Genomic DNA, 15,271 nt, shown 5'->3' on the forward strand with positions numbered 1-15,271 from the left:
AAGAATATGTTCATACACAAAATAATAATATTTTTATTATACACATAACATTTCTGTTCTGAGAGACTGCCTCCTCAGCACATCTTCGCCTGATGCATTGTTTTTGGTCAGACATTTTGGTGACTAAATGCAGCAATATGACGGACTGAAAAGCTGCTTTCTTAAACATTTAGTGTTGATATGGATGTGAGGGGTGTTGGGCTACAGAAATGTACATTTATGATGGAAATTAATAAATGTTTAGGTGAATAATTAAAAAGGATTATTTGATTTACTTGTATATGACCATATCCTTGGGTAACTGAAAATTCCTTTTAGATTGTAAGCTCTCACGGGCAGGACCCTCCATCTTGTCTTGATTTGTATTGTAATGGTATTGTCCTTATATTATAAAGCACTTAGCAAACTGTTGGCGCTATATAAATCATGTATAATAATAATAAAAATAATCCAGAGCCCCCCTTTTCTTATTGGTTTTACTACAACAACCAACACATATCAGGCTAAGAGTGGGCTAAGAGTCCTGCACTGTGCATGTCTGGCTTTGTTACATTACTGCTGCCAGTCTAACATGTTTTCCAGTGATGTGAGCTGGAGGTTCAGGTGTTTATGCAGCTTACTGAAGGCTGGGAACACAGGGAAAACATCAGCAGTTAGATCATGATCACATACACAAGGGTGTAACTACAGTTAATGTGGCCTGATTGCAAAATGTTAATGGGGCACCCCATTGACCTTTCTGTGAGGCACCTGGCAGTGTCAACTATAAAGTAGTTGCTCTTAAAGTGTATGTCCAGCCAATTGTGCTAGTTTCAGGTGGATACCTCTATCTGGTTTTTACTGCTATCCAGGGCTCTGTTAGAAAGATTACCCCTCATTTCCTGTCCTGATTACATTGTTTAACCGACCAGGAAGTGAAGGGAACTCTCCAAAAGCAACATAGCAGAAATTTTTAAAAAAACACATTCTCTTTAGTACAGTATGGGAAGGCTAGAACCCCTGGGGTCAGAGTTTTATTTATGACTGTATTTCGGTTTCAGATTTTCCCTCACTTCCTGCCTAGTAAAACCAGTGATAGCAGGGCAGGAAGTGAGGAGAAATCTCTCTAATGAAGCCCCAGGTAGCAGTAAAAATCTGACAGGGGTTACAATCCTTCCTCATGCTATCCAAACCTGGAATAACAGTTTTTGGCTCTACTTTAACATTAAGTATGCTTAAATCAAGGTTGTGTAGCTGGACAACTGTCAACATTGTTGGGACACTGGGGCTTTTTTGTCAGGGAATAGGTGCAGGTACTTACCCCACCCCTCCCCTGGGCCACCCTTGTCTCCACCCATCCCATCCTCCCAGCACCCTCTTAAAGAGAATTGGTTGCTATGGGTAGCAGCATTTGATCTTTTATTGCCATGCCAGCATCATTTTATGCACCAACTCCTACAGCCCACACCCATTTGCCTTCTACTTACACCCTGACCCCACAGCACCTCTGTTCTCCAGTGTCGGGAGTTACAATGGATGCTGATCCTCGATGTTTAAAAGCTTTAGCTTCCTGCAGAATAGGCTGGTCCCCTGAGCACTGGCCCTGATATCCTGCTTTAGGGTGGCTCCTTTTACTTCCAGGATCATATGGAGTCACCCCTGTGTGTGCTAGCAAGCTATGTGTACCTCCACGAACACTCAGGCACAACATGGCAAGCTATTCCCCTGTTCCCCACTCCTCCATTCTCTTAGCTAGTAGATGGACAGTTTCTGCAGACTGCCCTGTCCTGTTCTGGACAGGAAGTTCAGGGAAGCAGAGCTGAGAGAGTTTGAACTGTTTGAAAACATGTTGACTGTAAGTACTTGGGCAAAATTTTAAAGAAATGCTTTACTGGCCAGTGTATATTTGTATGATCTGGATTCAGTATTCAAAAAAAGTTTAATACTAATTTAAAGTGACATTAAACCCTCAGATTTTTTAACATAAAACAATACTGTAATGTGTGCCTTACTGTAATCCATGGTTGTTTCCCTTCTCTTTGCTGCTCTTCCTTTTAAATCCGTATCTCTTCTCATGCTTGGCAGTACTTCTGTTTTGCAGCAGACTGCCTTGTCTCAGGAATGGATACACGGTGTCTGTGTGTAGGTTTGCAACCTGAGCCAGCACTACAGGAAGAGGCCCTGAGCTGCAAAGGGAAGTTCTCCCCAAGCATGAGAAGACATGAGGATTTAAAAGGAAGAGCAGCAAAGAGAAGGGAAACAACCATGGATTACAGTAAGGCACACATTACAGTATTGGTTTATGTTCAAAAATCTGAGGGTTTAATGTCACTTTAACTTGACATTTACTCAGCAGCTCACCAGCATTTTTCAGCAACAAACTGATCTTTTTTCCTATGAGATCTTAGGGCTTTGGTATAAAATCTAAACTCTTTCACCTCCCCTGCTACCAAGTGCTGAACATTGTGGTTTAGTATTAATGTTACTATTACATAATTGTTATTGTTCCTATGCATGATTACTTATACTTATAACCTTAATTTAAAAGTCTTTGGCTTGTTTTACAGAATTGCAAACGTCAAATAACTTTTTAGATTTGGAGATACTTTGGGACTTTTTAGCCTCCGGAAGATTATGTTAGACATACAAGATTAGTATTAGACAGCTGGCCAGGATGACCAAAAGCTCTGAAAGCTATAGATCTACTCACATGTGAGGGGAAGAAAGGGAGATCTGTGACTAGTGACAACATGATCCTAAAGACTCATCCTGTGTTTTACAGTCAGCTCTTCTGAGATAGAGACTTCAGGATTAATGATGAGCCATACTGGGCCAATGATGTCACCACCATCCCCGCCCCTTTGTAGGTATTCAGCATAGGCATGCGCACCCTATTGCATTAGGGTGTGCAAACAAAAGAACAAATGCGTAAACGGGTATATATATATGTATATATATATATTCCCATCTCTTCAACTGACCCTTCCCTTTTCCAGCAGGGGTGCAGTAATGAACCAGGGTGCCTGGCAGGTGGTCATGTGACCAGCCACATGGCTTCCTGTTTGGATAGGAAGCCTGGAAAGCTACAGCCATACTCCCTCGCAGCTTCCCGGGTACCGAGGTCTGCAGTCGTTATGTGAAGACTGTAAGTGGCAAGTGCTGGTGTGTCCTGTATAGCTGAGCCGGTCACAGAGAGATCTTTGTGACTAAAAACAGTGCTCGCTGTTGTAGTTTCAGTGTTGCACTTGGGGTGATTAGGGTGTGCCCAGGAGCAGTCATTAGCATCGAGGAGTTCATCAGGTGCAGACGTGTTGTGGTTTTTTGTCAGGCGGGTTGGCAGGCGTCATTCACCGTGATTGACGTGGATCTACATCACTGGATGACATGATTGACGATGGATTTACATCGTGGGATTTTTATAATTTTTTTATAAAAGGTCTTGTCAAAAACTTGAATAACTTCATTTTACACTACACTTTATTTTGTGAATGAGTAAGGGGTGCCTTGCCAGGGGCCCCCTTGGCATGGTACCCTCCCCATGTTGAGAACTTGTAGCCTGGTATGATTTCAGGAGGCCATTTCTGGCCAGCCAGGCTGCATGATCAGATAAGGGTCAGGTGTGGATTTCAAGGGGGAATTCCACATCCTTTTTTTTCTGCATATGGGTCCCCCTTAAAATCCATATCAGACCCTCTTCTAGGTTAAGGGAAATTTAATTTATCAGCAAAAATTTTTTTCTTACTAAATGTCAGTTTTGCTGTTGTAGCCCCCATCACCTTTTGTGAGGTGGCTACTAGAAATTTAGTGATTGCCAGAGCTGTAGACAGTTTGGCTGGATTATAGTTAGCATTTATCTGGTTAATTCCAGGTGTCTTGGCAGTGGATGTACCTACCTGGGTGGAGTGTGACTCTACTGTAGTGTGGGATGGCCATTGAGGGGCACTGTGAGTGTATGTGCAGTTAAGCAGCCAATCACTGGGTTTCTCTCAAACAGTGTCGCATGGTGGGATAGGGTACATATACTAGAGGGAATTGCCATGTGCTCAGTCTTGTGCCAGCAATGGATTAGTCCAGGTTGGCATGTCCAGTCTGCACCCCCCCAGGCTATGCCTGAGGCCTCGGGGTGGGAATGCTGGAGTGCAGGAAGTGTTTTGCTTGGCCTCAAGCATTGGAGGAGGCCTGTGCTGTTGTAGGAAGAGGAGAACCAGGGATGCTGATGGCTGCTGGAGGTGCCTGGAACATAGTGGACCTCATGGAGCAAGTCTGGTGTCTCTCCTGCTGAGGATCTGTACCCATCCCTGTTCATCTACTACTCAAATTCCTATTCGCTGTACCACAAAAAGATCTACACTAAGATGCTAAAAAGGGTCCGGTAAATCTAAAGTCTATGTCTGTACTACCCTGGATGTCTAGGATCCCTATACCCTCTCTCCCCAGTGTGAAGATGTTAATAAAAGTTATTCAGCACTGTACTTCTGGAGTGCATATCAGCTTTGTGGGCACTGGAATAGTGCGGTTAAATGCTAAGGGGAAAGCTGAAGACCAAAACCCCTAGACCAACTAGTGATGACCCGGGTTATTCTGGCGGCTCTGTCGGGGGTGAGCGCTACATTGTATGTATCGTACAGATGTGCCACTTCACAGCCTGGTTTAGGGCATCCTCCAAGTATGTTACTTAAAGTGATTCTGCACTTTTAAGTTTTCCCTTTAGGCATTATTAAAAAAAGCCGCTTCCCACTGAATGGTATTTTTTAATAGTTTATTTTTGCATTCGCATATGTTCCCCAGGGCAGTGCCCAGCTTTCAGTGCCCTTTGATTTGGGTGTCCTGTGCCGTGCAGCTAAATCTGATTTTCCAGCCGGCAATTTAAAAAAGTTTTTTTTTTTGGCTTGGTAAATGTCACATTTGCTGGTGTATATCCTACAGATGCGCCATTTCATAAGCAGGTTTAGGGCATTCCCCAAGCATGTTATTTAAAGGAATCTCGCATTTTTAATGTTTCACTTGATGCATTATTAAATGACTTGCACCCCACTGAACAGTATTTTTTTACTTTTTTTTGCATTGGTACATGTACGCCAGAGAGGTACCCAGCTACTAATACCATTTTTTACCAAAAGTGTGCAAATGGATCCTGAAAATGGCCAAAGTTGAATATAAAAATTCTGCTCCCTTTGAATTAAATGTGGTTCGGACTATCGTTCATAACCTTGGTGCAGTTAGGCATTTGGTTATGGTCGTATAATCCAAACTGTTCAGCACTTTGGTAGAGATTTCTCACTCTTCAATGGACCCGAGAGACCAAATTCCAGATAATTTCACCAGAGGGTCTGCTGTTCAATTGTAAGTGGGATACCTCAGAACACATCCTAAAAAGAAAACAAGAACAGCATCCTCTCTTCGTGTAATACCGCTTTTTATTAAAAATTGATATAAAAGCAAATGTTATACTCACAAGAGTCCATGTGTATAAGAGCTTGCAGGTACATGCATGTAATAAAAATCATATGCCACTAAGCCGACATGCATGCTGAAATTCTGAATACAATTATCAACAACCCTTCTGCCTTTGTAGAGTTATTCTAACAAGAATTTCGTTTAATAAGAAACTAAGCAATAAGTATAATGACTAGCAGAGTACCAAGGTCAGAATGTGTTAGTGTCTTGTGACTTATGCTTGTCCTTTATCACTAATTCCATGGGTAAAGGTAATTTAATTGTGTGAACACAAAGACTGCAGATCTATGATCTTTTATCTCTCCTGGTGGTGGTTTAGTTGTATCTGCTTTTATTACTGCTGTATGGCTCTCTTTATTATAGCAAAGTGCATCTAGTACATTTCTATCTACAGGAGTGGGATGCAGATTTATTAAACCTGTGGTTGCATTTTCATGGGCTGAAACTAGAACATGCTGTGTTGCTGCAAGGAGAGAAACAAAAGACATGAAGAAAATGTGGTTCTACCAATCTTTTTCAAGCAAAGAGCCTTAAAGCAAAGTGAACCAATGTGAGAAGGATGCGTTTTTGCCCTAATGTGCAAGTATAATGTGCATACTTACCTTGCAAGAGTGCCTTTCCCCAGTGCTGGCAAAAAATACATCTTCGGTCCCCTGCCGATGCCACTTTCAGGTTCACAGGCATTCTTTTCAACCATTGGTGGACACAGAGTGTGTACACAGCATGACACATGTCAAAAAATCTCTATCATAAAATTGGCTCGCTGGGATAGGAGGGAGCCCGGGGAATGTCCTAGATGTCATGGGTAACCTGCAAATTTGATTCATATGCTGTGGAGATGGCCAAAACTTTTTTTAATTACTGGAAAGAGGTTGTAGACTTAATTAATAATTTATACCAGGTACAGCCATTCCTGGACCCCATGACCTGTCTATTAGGCTCTCTTGATCAGGATAACATTTCTACTCCGATAATAGGACTTCTTTTTGTAGCTAGACTATTAATAGCTTTGAAATGGTCTCCTAACACTCCTACTTTGGAGGCATGGCGTATGCACGTTGACCTTCTATTACCACGGGAGCATATGGTATTTCAACAGAGAGGTTGCCCACTGAAGATTTTGAGATTATGGGACCCGTGGCTGACAGTTCCTGGCTTGGCACCTCCTGACCTAGTCATGCATTGCATGTTCACTTAAGTCCTATCTTGGTTATGATATTCAATGGTTCTATGGCCTATTTTATTTTATTTTATATCTTATCTTATCTTATCTTATCCTTTATCTTATCTTATCTTATGTGCAGTGATGTTGTGGGGTTTGTGGCATTTAGGTTGGGGTGGCTGAGATGGATAGGCAGGTTTTTTCTTTGTTAATTTCTAAGTCCCCATTCACACCAGGATGTTTTACATGCGTTTTCTGTTCATATGTAAGAGTGTTTTAAGGTTTGTTTTCAGTTGTCCAATGAAAAGCAGTCTCAGCTGCACAAATGCGCTAGAAAAAGCTCAAAAACGCCCTGGTCGGCGTGTTTCCATTGAAGTTTATAGAGCAAAACGAGCTGATAAGCACCACAAAAGAAGCTCATGGACTATTTAAACAACTGGCATGTTGTTTCATTGCATTTGCATGGACGGCCCCCATAACAATACATGGGACTTTGATTTGCATGCATTTTCATCGCGGAAACAAAAGCGCCACGAAACGCCCTGGTGTGAACGGGGTCTAATATATGTTGGTTTGCTGTTATTTTTGTGTTGTTGATGGGATCTGTTTACAAGACTTCTTAGCTCTGCTCTTATTTGCTAGTGTTAGTGATGGTATCTAGAACGAACTATGCTCACTTTCCATATATACGTTTCTATGTGTACTTTGTTTCATTTCAGTTTCTTTATTGAAAATATTAATAAAAAAGTATTGAATTTAAAAAAATCTCTATACATTGGATAATTTTCTGTCCCTTACCATATATGATATAAGATTGAAAACCTTCCTATGATAAGCTTCCACATGCCCTGGTTAGACAAAACAAATGCAACAAATCTAAGCTAAATACTAAAAAGGAGCTATTAACTGTTTATAAGCAGATCAGGTCATGGTGCAAATACCCAAAGAAGCATGCATACTGCATTTCTTTCAATTAAAATGGAAGATCTGCTTAGCCGTGAGCTTGCACCACCCATATCAAAAATAGTTGCAAAAAATGCACCTCAGAACCTGGCTTTGGAAGCTTCCAAGACATTGGAGTGGCGTCACCTGGCCTCAACCCTGCATGCCAGGAGAGCTGGGTGCTGCCTAGAATGTACTTGAGCACAGTGCAGGAGAGCATTCTTGCAGGATTTTGATCACACACCTCTCCTGGTATGCAGCGGTGAGGGATGGTGGCATTACGTGTGTCTTCCAGAAGTATTGGAAGTTGGGGGCCTAAGGTAAGTATTTTTTTTTCTTAATTAAAATGCTTTATTTTTTGCAGCTGGTAATGTTCCTTTCTTTCAATACAGGTGGTGTTTGTTCCCCGTGGTCACTGTTTGTGTTGTAAAGTAGACACCGCTCCAAGCTCACTCTTGTGATGGACTACAATCTCAAAACAAATTAGTAAACTAAATGTAAGGTTGTAGCCCATCATGGGAGCGAGCTTGTAGCGGTGACTACTTTACAACACAAACAGGGACCATGGGGAACAAAAGTAGCCCCCCTCCAGAAGGAAGGACAGTGTCAGCACCAATTCAGAGATGATTTGGGGATCTACAGCTGAGTGATACACAAATAAGATACATTTTTATTAATAGTTAAAGTACGTTAATACATTTTTAAAATGTAATTCTTGAGTTTATGGTCACTTTAAATCTATTTGTTTTCCCAGCCACCAATCTTATTTGCTTGCATCCTTTTAGGGGGGTGATCATAACGTCTCTGCATCATTTGTGGGCATAGTTTCTTCTGTCCTTTTTCCTTGGTGGGCATTAGCTTGGGCAGACTGTATGCACAAACAGTCCATCAAGGAACACACCACCCTTGTGACTCATAGCTGTATCCTAGCAATCACCTATACACCTGCCCACAATCATATTACCATAAAGGCACCTAAGATATTGCCCGCTGTAGGAGAGGGCTCTTGTAGGGCAGTGTAATATGACAATCCTCCTGCTCCCCCCACCAAACAGGAACTCAGTGTAAAGCAAAGAGCGGCATGAGAGACCCAGTGAAAAAAAAACTGATATATTTACAAAACTATTTTTAGCTAAACTTTAGCTTTAAGGAGTGTAACTTCTAAATTATGCAACCGGCAACTCTTCCATGGTGCAAACTGAGGATGGCGGTGTGCAGGTAATGAAAAGAAAACTAATGAAAACACAAATCACTGCTTTCAGGTGGAGTGGATGAGGACTGCAGCCTAAATAAAGATAATCCAGTGGAAACAATAGAGTCCCATGTGGTCATTCAGACACCAGAAACACTAATGCATTGGCACCAGAAAACAGCAACACACGGATGACAAAATCTGGGCATGTGATGAAGCCATAATGGACAATTGTTGATCTACTACACCATCTGTTCTGTAGCATGTTGTTCACAAGCCATTTAATACATGGGCACTAGAGGTTTACCTGTTACAACTGATAATACACCAATTTTGCATACAAAATTTGGAGATATACATGTATATGTGGAGAAACTTTGCCATGCTTTCATAGCATACTTCAACCAAAAGTATTCAAATCTCTGAGTTGTTTCCTTCAGGTAAGATTTTCTTTGGCACCTGTTCATTAAGGTATGCTCCCATTTCTCTGCAGAAAGGAAAGCCAATATCTCTAAGGAACCAATCCCCCCGAGGCCCCATACCACTCGCCAGGGCTACTATGGTACTTGTACCACCATCTTGTTTATAACTGAAGTTGTGTTCAATGTGAAAGGATGTGCTTTCATTTTATACTGGGTAGGGTGGTCATTTGAAGTACAACTCCAATCAAGGCAAAACTTATATCAAACTTACAACATGTCAGGGCAGGTGCACTTGCTGTATGTTTCTTTTGCTTGATTTTGAGCTGTAGCTGTACCTTTTACTGACTATTAGAATTTACAATGTAGTTCCCTGAAGCTGAGGGAAGGTGGTGGTTGCAGATGGGGAAGAATAGACTGATGATTCGAGCTACGTTTTTTAAATGGGTAGTAGGCTGTACAGTATATGAGTGTAAAGTCGGGTATGCACGTGCCTTCTTTCTTTTTCCTCCATCAATGAGTGTGGATGGCGGAATCCCCTGCTGTTGCATTGTATTCTGACATTGGCCGCTAATCACTGTCAGAATACTGGAATGGAGCTATCTGCCAGCTGCGTTCGGCTGAGAATTTTCAAACCTGCTCCTTCAATCAGCTGATGGAGGGATGCCGGGTGGAAGGTTGCTGAGAGCGGCACCCGCTGTGCAAATTTTCATGAATACAGCGTGGGCCCAACCATGGGCTCCTTTCACAGTAGCAGTGTCTATTCTGCTCAACAGGGAATCTGTGAATAGATCCCCTGCTAAATAGGAGCAGAACAAAATGGATGTCACATTGTCAGAAAGGTAAACTTAGTCTTTAACCCTTGATTGACAACCTCCCTCTCCTGAAGAAGTGCCGCCAAGCGCGAAACGTTGAGAAAAACCATGCTCCTCCACTGTTAACCTTCATTATTCAATTTTGTATCATGTAAAACTCCAAACAATCATGTTTTTGTAATGTTATTATTTAATCATGTTAATTACTTTCAATCATGGTTTCTACCATCATGCACTGTGATCCAATTAATCATGTTACCCATATATTTATGAAGGACAGAACAGAAATGGAGTGAACAGGGAGTTATACAATCATGTTGTCATTTGTAGAAAATTAATTCATTCATTTTAATAATTTAATACGAATAAACAATATATTTTTATAATTCACTGGTTTGGAAGTTGTCATTCAGATGCCTAAAAAACCCCAGCTTTTCTTTTTCTTCAACAATTGTTCTTTAGGGGTGTGGCACCCATTGCCCAGATCCAGGTCACCTAACATAAATGCAACGTAGTCTTTAAAGGAGAACTATGACATGAGTGATTTCCACTCACCTCATAGTTCTAAGCCGACCTGTGACAATGAGACTGTCACAGGTCGGCTCAGTAGATCGGGAGGTGAGGGAAAACATACCGGGTTCCCTCACCTCTCGATCCTGTCACGGCTCTCTGCCGTGACAGGGGGAGGGGCTGGATTCCCCTCTCCCCGCTCCGATCTGCCAGCGCTGACTGGCGGAACGGACGGGGGAGGGGGCGGGTACAGCTGGCTCTGCCTCTAGGTAGGCAGAGCCAGCTGTCACTATCCCGCAGCTGGGCGGATCCCGTCATCTAAGTCGGGATCCGCTCCAGCTGTAGCGCGCGGTGTACTGAGCTTAGGGTAACGGGAGGACGCTAGTTTGTGTCCTCCCGTTACCCTAAGGAGAACTATGGGGAAAAACACTGACCCCATAGTTCTCCTTTAACCTTTTATGTATGTAGTTTGCTTTCTCAGACGTGATACCATAATTACCAATCAAAAAACAAATGTCTGCAATTATTGGTATTATGCCAATAAATGTACATTCTGTATATAGCCCTTTCTGTATATAGTGTGCGTTCTCAGGAGTGATACAGAAAATGTTGGGGTTTTTTTGAATGGTAAATGAGGAAATCCCTTATCACTTTGCTTCCAGTGTCTATGAATGGCATTTAATTGGTCTGTTTACTAGAGGAAGGTGACATGACAAGGAAGATGACTGGAGTGAATGGCTTGCACTCACTGCAGATCTGCTGACTGGATTTGCCAGCTTCCTTCTACTGCCTCTGTGCATCATGTGACCTTGATGTGCCCTCCAGAGGAGGAATCACATCACAGACTGGCCTTTGTGTCCATACTTTGGTGATGCTCTTGTTCTGAACATGTGACAACAGGTTGCCCTGTGCAGAAACAATCCCTTCTTTGTCTCAGCGCCGATGAAAAATCTCCAGCCCAATCTCTGCTGGGCATGAATTTGCATAGTATCCCTTTGTTCCACACATACCAGCTGCCCCCATACACTTATACCTCCTGAAACATACCAGCTGCTCTCTTTAAAATGCTACAAAGATATCATTTTCTACAAATATTCTGTAGAAGCCGTTTGTATTTATAGCTGCTGTTTTGTGTCAAAAATCTTTTTGATTTCTTGTGTCAATATGCAGATTTATAAAAGCCCGATGGTAGTTACATTCTAGTGTTATGTAGCCTATGCTAAGCATTTAGATGCTTTTGTTGGATGCTGCTGAAGGCCATAAAACTGCCCTTTGACTATGTTTTTGCTGACTGGAATAGGGCATTCTGTATTTGTTTGGCTTTGAACCTTCAGGACAAATCTTGTTCTGTCTCATAATGAAGTGGCCTTGATGTACTGGTCTTCAGAAGTGGTAGTCACTTTAGACCTTCCTATGGTTTATGACAATTTCTATTTTTACTACATTATATTTGATATAATGATCTTTAGAAGTGGTGGTCACCTTAGTTGTTATTATTATTATACAGGATTTATAGCGCCAATAGTTTGCGCAGTAAACAATATCAGGAAGACATTACAATCACAATACAATTCAAGACAAGATGGTAAGGAGGGCCCTGCCGGTGAGGGCTTGCAATCTAGTTCTGCCTGATATTCCTATAGTTTATGACAATTTCTATTTTTACTGCATCCTTATAAATGTTCATTGAAGCTGCAATGTGGTGCTTGCATTAAATTAAGTGCAGATATATAAGACACAAATTAAAGGAGAACTATGAGGTGAGTGCTTTTCACTCACCTCATAGTTCTAAGCCGACCTGTGACAATGAGACTGTCACAGGTCGGCTCAGTAGATCGGGAGGTGAGCGAACACATATCGGCGTTCGCTCACCTCTCTATCCTGTCACGGCTCTCTGCCGTGACAGGGGAGGGGCTGGATTCCCCCCTCCCCGCTCCGATCCGCCAGCACTGACTGGCGGAAAGGGCGGGTACAGCTGGCTCTGCCTCTAGATGGGCAGAGCCAGCTGTCAGTCACGCAGCTGGGCAGATCCAGACATAATTGTCGGGATCTGCTTCAGCTGCGGTGTCTCAGTATACCGCGAGCAGCAGCTCGCGGTATACTGCGGTGCCTCAGTATACCGCGAGCTACAGCTCGCGGTATACTGAGCCTAGGGTGACGGGAGGACGCTAGTTTGTGTCCTCCCGTTACCCTAAGGAGAACTATGGGGAAAAGCCTTAACCCCATAGTTCTCATTTAAAGGTTATCTCTGGTCATGTAATTCTATATTGAATTTCCATAAGTTCTATCCCACTCCTAATAACCATATCCATCTAGAAGTTTGTAAACTTACTTATTAAATATATCCATAGCAAGTGCTTCTTGAATGCACTGACACTATTTTACTCAGCCCTGTGAATATGCCTTCTAAACTACAACTCAATATCTGATCAATGTAACATTGTCATTGCTGGCTGGAAGCAATGCATGATGGGATTTGAAGTCTTGAGAAATTGAGATTACATCAGATCAATCAGCAGGGTAAGAGACATGAAGCGCACTGGGAATCCAGGAAGTTGCTGAAAGTGAAGGGCAGACAGAATCAGCACTCACTATATAAAAGGGATTTTTTTCAAGTAAGCTTTGATTGCATTATGAAAAACAACTCTAGTATGTATTCCTATTACAGTGCTGATGTTATAAAAGGATAGTATATGCTGGGACTTTACAACCCCTTTAATGCAGCTCTGGATTCATTAATACATCTTTGAACATCTTTTTTTTTTTTTTAAAGCAGTTTAAGTACCTGAAGTGGTCTTGGTATCGGCTTCTTTTAATCCTTGTACCAGCAGAGCTCAGACTGGGAGAGAGAAGAAGCACAAGGCAATCAGATGTGCTGCAGCGCAAGGATTTGGCCAGAGCCAGAGCAGTCCAATTCCAAGCTGGGGGGAGGGACAAGACCCATAAGTGTTACTGTACAGCAGCAGATAAAAAGTCAGGTCTCCTCCCCTGCCAGAGAGGACTGTTCTGTGTGAGTAAGTTGTGTAAAATTCTGAACTGGATGAACAAAAATACAATTCCTTTGACAGGTAATACTGCTCCCTTACATGTATTTCAGCTGTATTGAACTAGATGTAACTGTTAGCCTGGGGTTTAGCTTTGAGAGCAATGTGAACTCAGTGTTTTTTTTTACTGGTAGTACTGATGGTATTAGTTATTGTGTCAGTAAGGTCCATATCAGTCAAAAGCCTAACACAGTTTATGCTGGTTTTTGAGTCTTCTGCACAAAAGCAAATTTGAAGTCTTTTTGCACACAGTTCATGCTGTTTGCTGCAGCATATATTCTTGTGTCTATATCAGGGGTAGGCTACCTCGGCACTCCAGCTGTTGTAGAACTACAAGTCTCATGAGGCACTGCAAGACTCTGACACAAAAGCTGGGACATGATGGTATCTGTAGTTTCAGAACAGCTGGAGTACCAAGGTTGCCTACCCCTGGTCTATCTTGTCTTCTCTGTTTGGTGCTCTGTATTTACTTATATGACAAACATAGACTGTAGTACATTTCTGTAGACAATGTTCAACTGACCATACAGGAAAACACACTAAGCTACCTTTTTGTTAAAGCAGAACTTTTGGGGGGAAATGTTCTCACCCTTGCAGTAGGGCTACCCCCAGACTGGAAGGGTTAAGTGGTAATTTTGCCTAGGTTCAAAAATAACAAAGTTGTACTCACCCGAGCTTTCTCATAGACCGGTCCCTTCCACCTCGCTCCCCTCTGCTGCAGCAGACTAAGGTCCCTGAGTCATCACGTCCTATACACTGTGTATAGAACGTGAGGCCGCCCAGGGACATATCACTGCTGCAGCAGAGGAGGAAAAAGGTTCAAGAGACTGGTCTAAAAGCAAGCTGGCTGTGAGGATAGGGTGAGCATAACTTTGTTATTTTTTAACCTAGGCCAAAATGAGCACTTGACCCTCAGGTAGCCCCACTGCAAGAGTTAAGAACATTTTCCCCCAAAGTTTTGTTTTAAGATCAGATGCACTGTGCAAGGGGATATGAAATAAAATGTCAGCAAGCAGCACATTGTCCTTTGTTTAATTATCTCAACAAATGTTATTACCATACAACCATAAAATATGTTTAATCTCGTAAAAAGCCTTATGCAAGTCCATAGAATCAGTTATCTCTATTAAATTTGAAGGGTCCCCATTTTGTAAAGTCATAAACTTCCTTAAGATTGGGAATCAAAGGCACAATAAGGATCAGTCTTTAGGGTATAAGAAGAGGACTTTCATAAGAGCTCTCTTTCATTCAGAACCAAGGTATTGTGAATTGTTCTTTTAAAAAAAGCCCTCTGTTGTTTGGTATCTGAATGCCCTCGTTCAATGAATGTCTCATTGGTTGCCTTTTGTATGCTGAAGGAGGTGTGATGCTGTAACAGATGGCAACTGTTTGCTTTGCCGCAGCGGTCCTATGTGCGGTTAAAAGGATTGTATGTCAGATTTATAGTATGTATATATTCTGTTAGTTGCAGGCTCTCACATGGATTATCATTATATTATGCTGAATCTATTCCTTTTGATAAAGCATTGACAGTTTAACAATTTCTGCTGTCCAGCTGTATTTAGTAAGAGTGAGGGCTGCTCCAGGGCACAAGGTCAGTTGCTTGAACAGGTTTTACACGAAATGAGGCCCCTGGGCAGAAATCAAAGTGAAGTCCCTACTGTTCAAAAATCATTAATGGCACCGTGGTTTACATGTATGTATATACACGCATAATTAGATTGTTGATAGAATAACGATGGGGGGGGGGA

This window comes from Nanorana parkeri, unplaced genomic scaffold, assembly GCF_000935625.1.
Source record: "Nanorana parkeri isolate BGI_ZX_2015 unplaced genomic scaffold, ASM93562v1 scaffold705, whole genome shotgun sequence".
NCBI lineage: Eukaryota > Metazoa > Chordata > Amphibia > Anura > Dicroglossidae > Nanorana > Nanorana parkeri.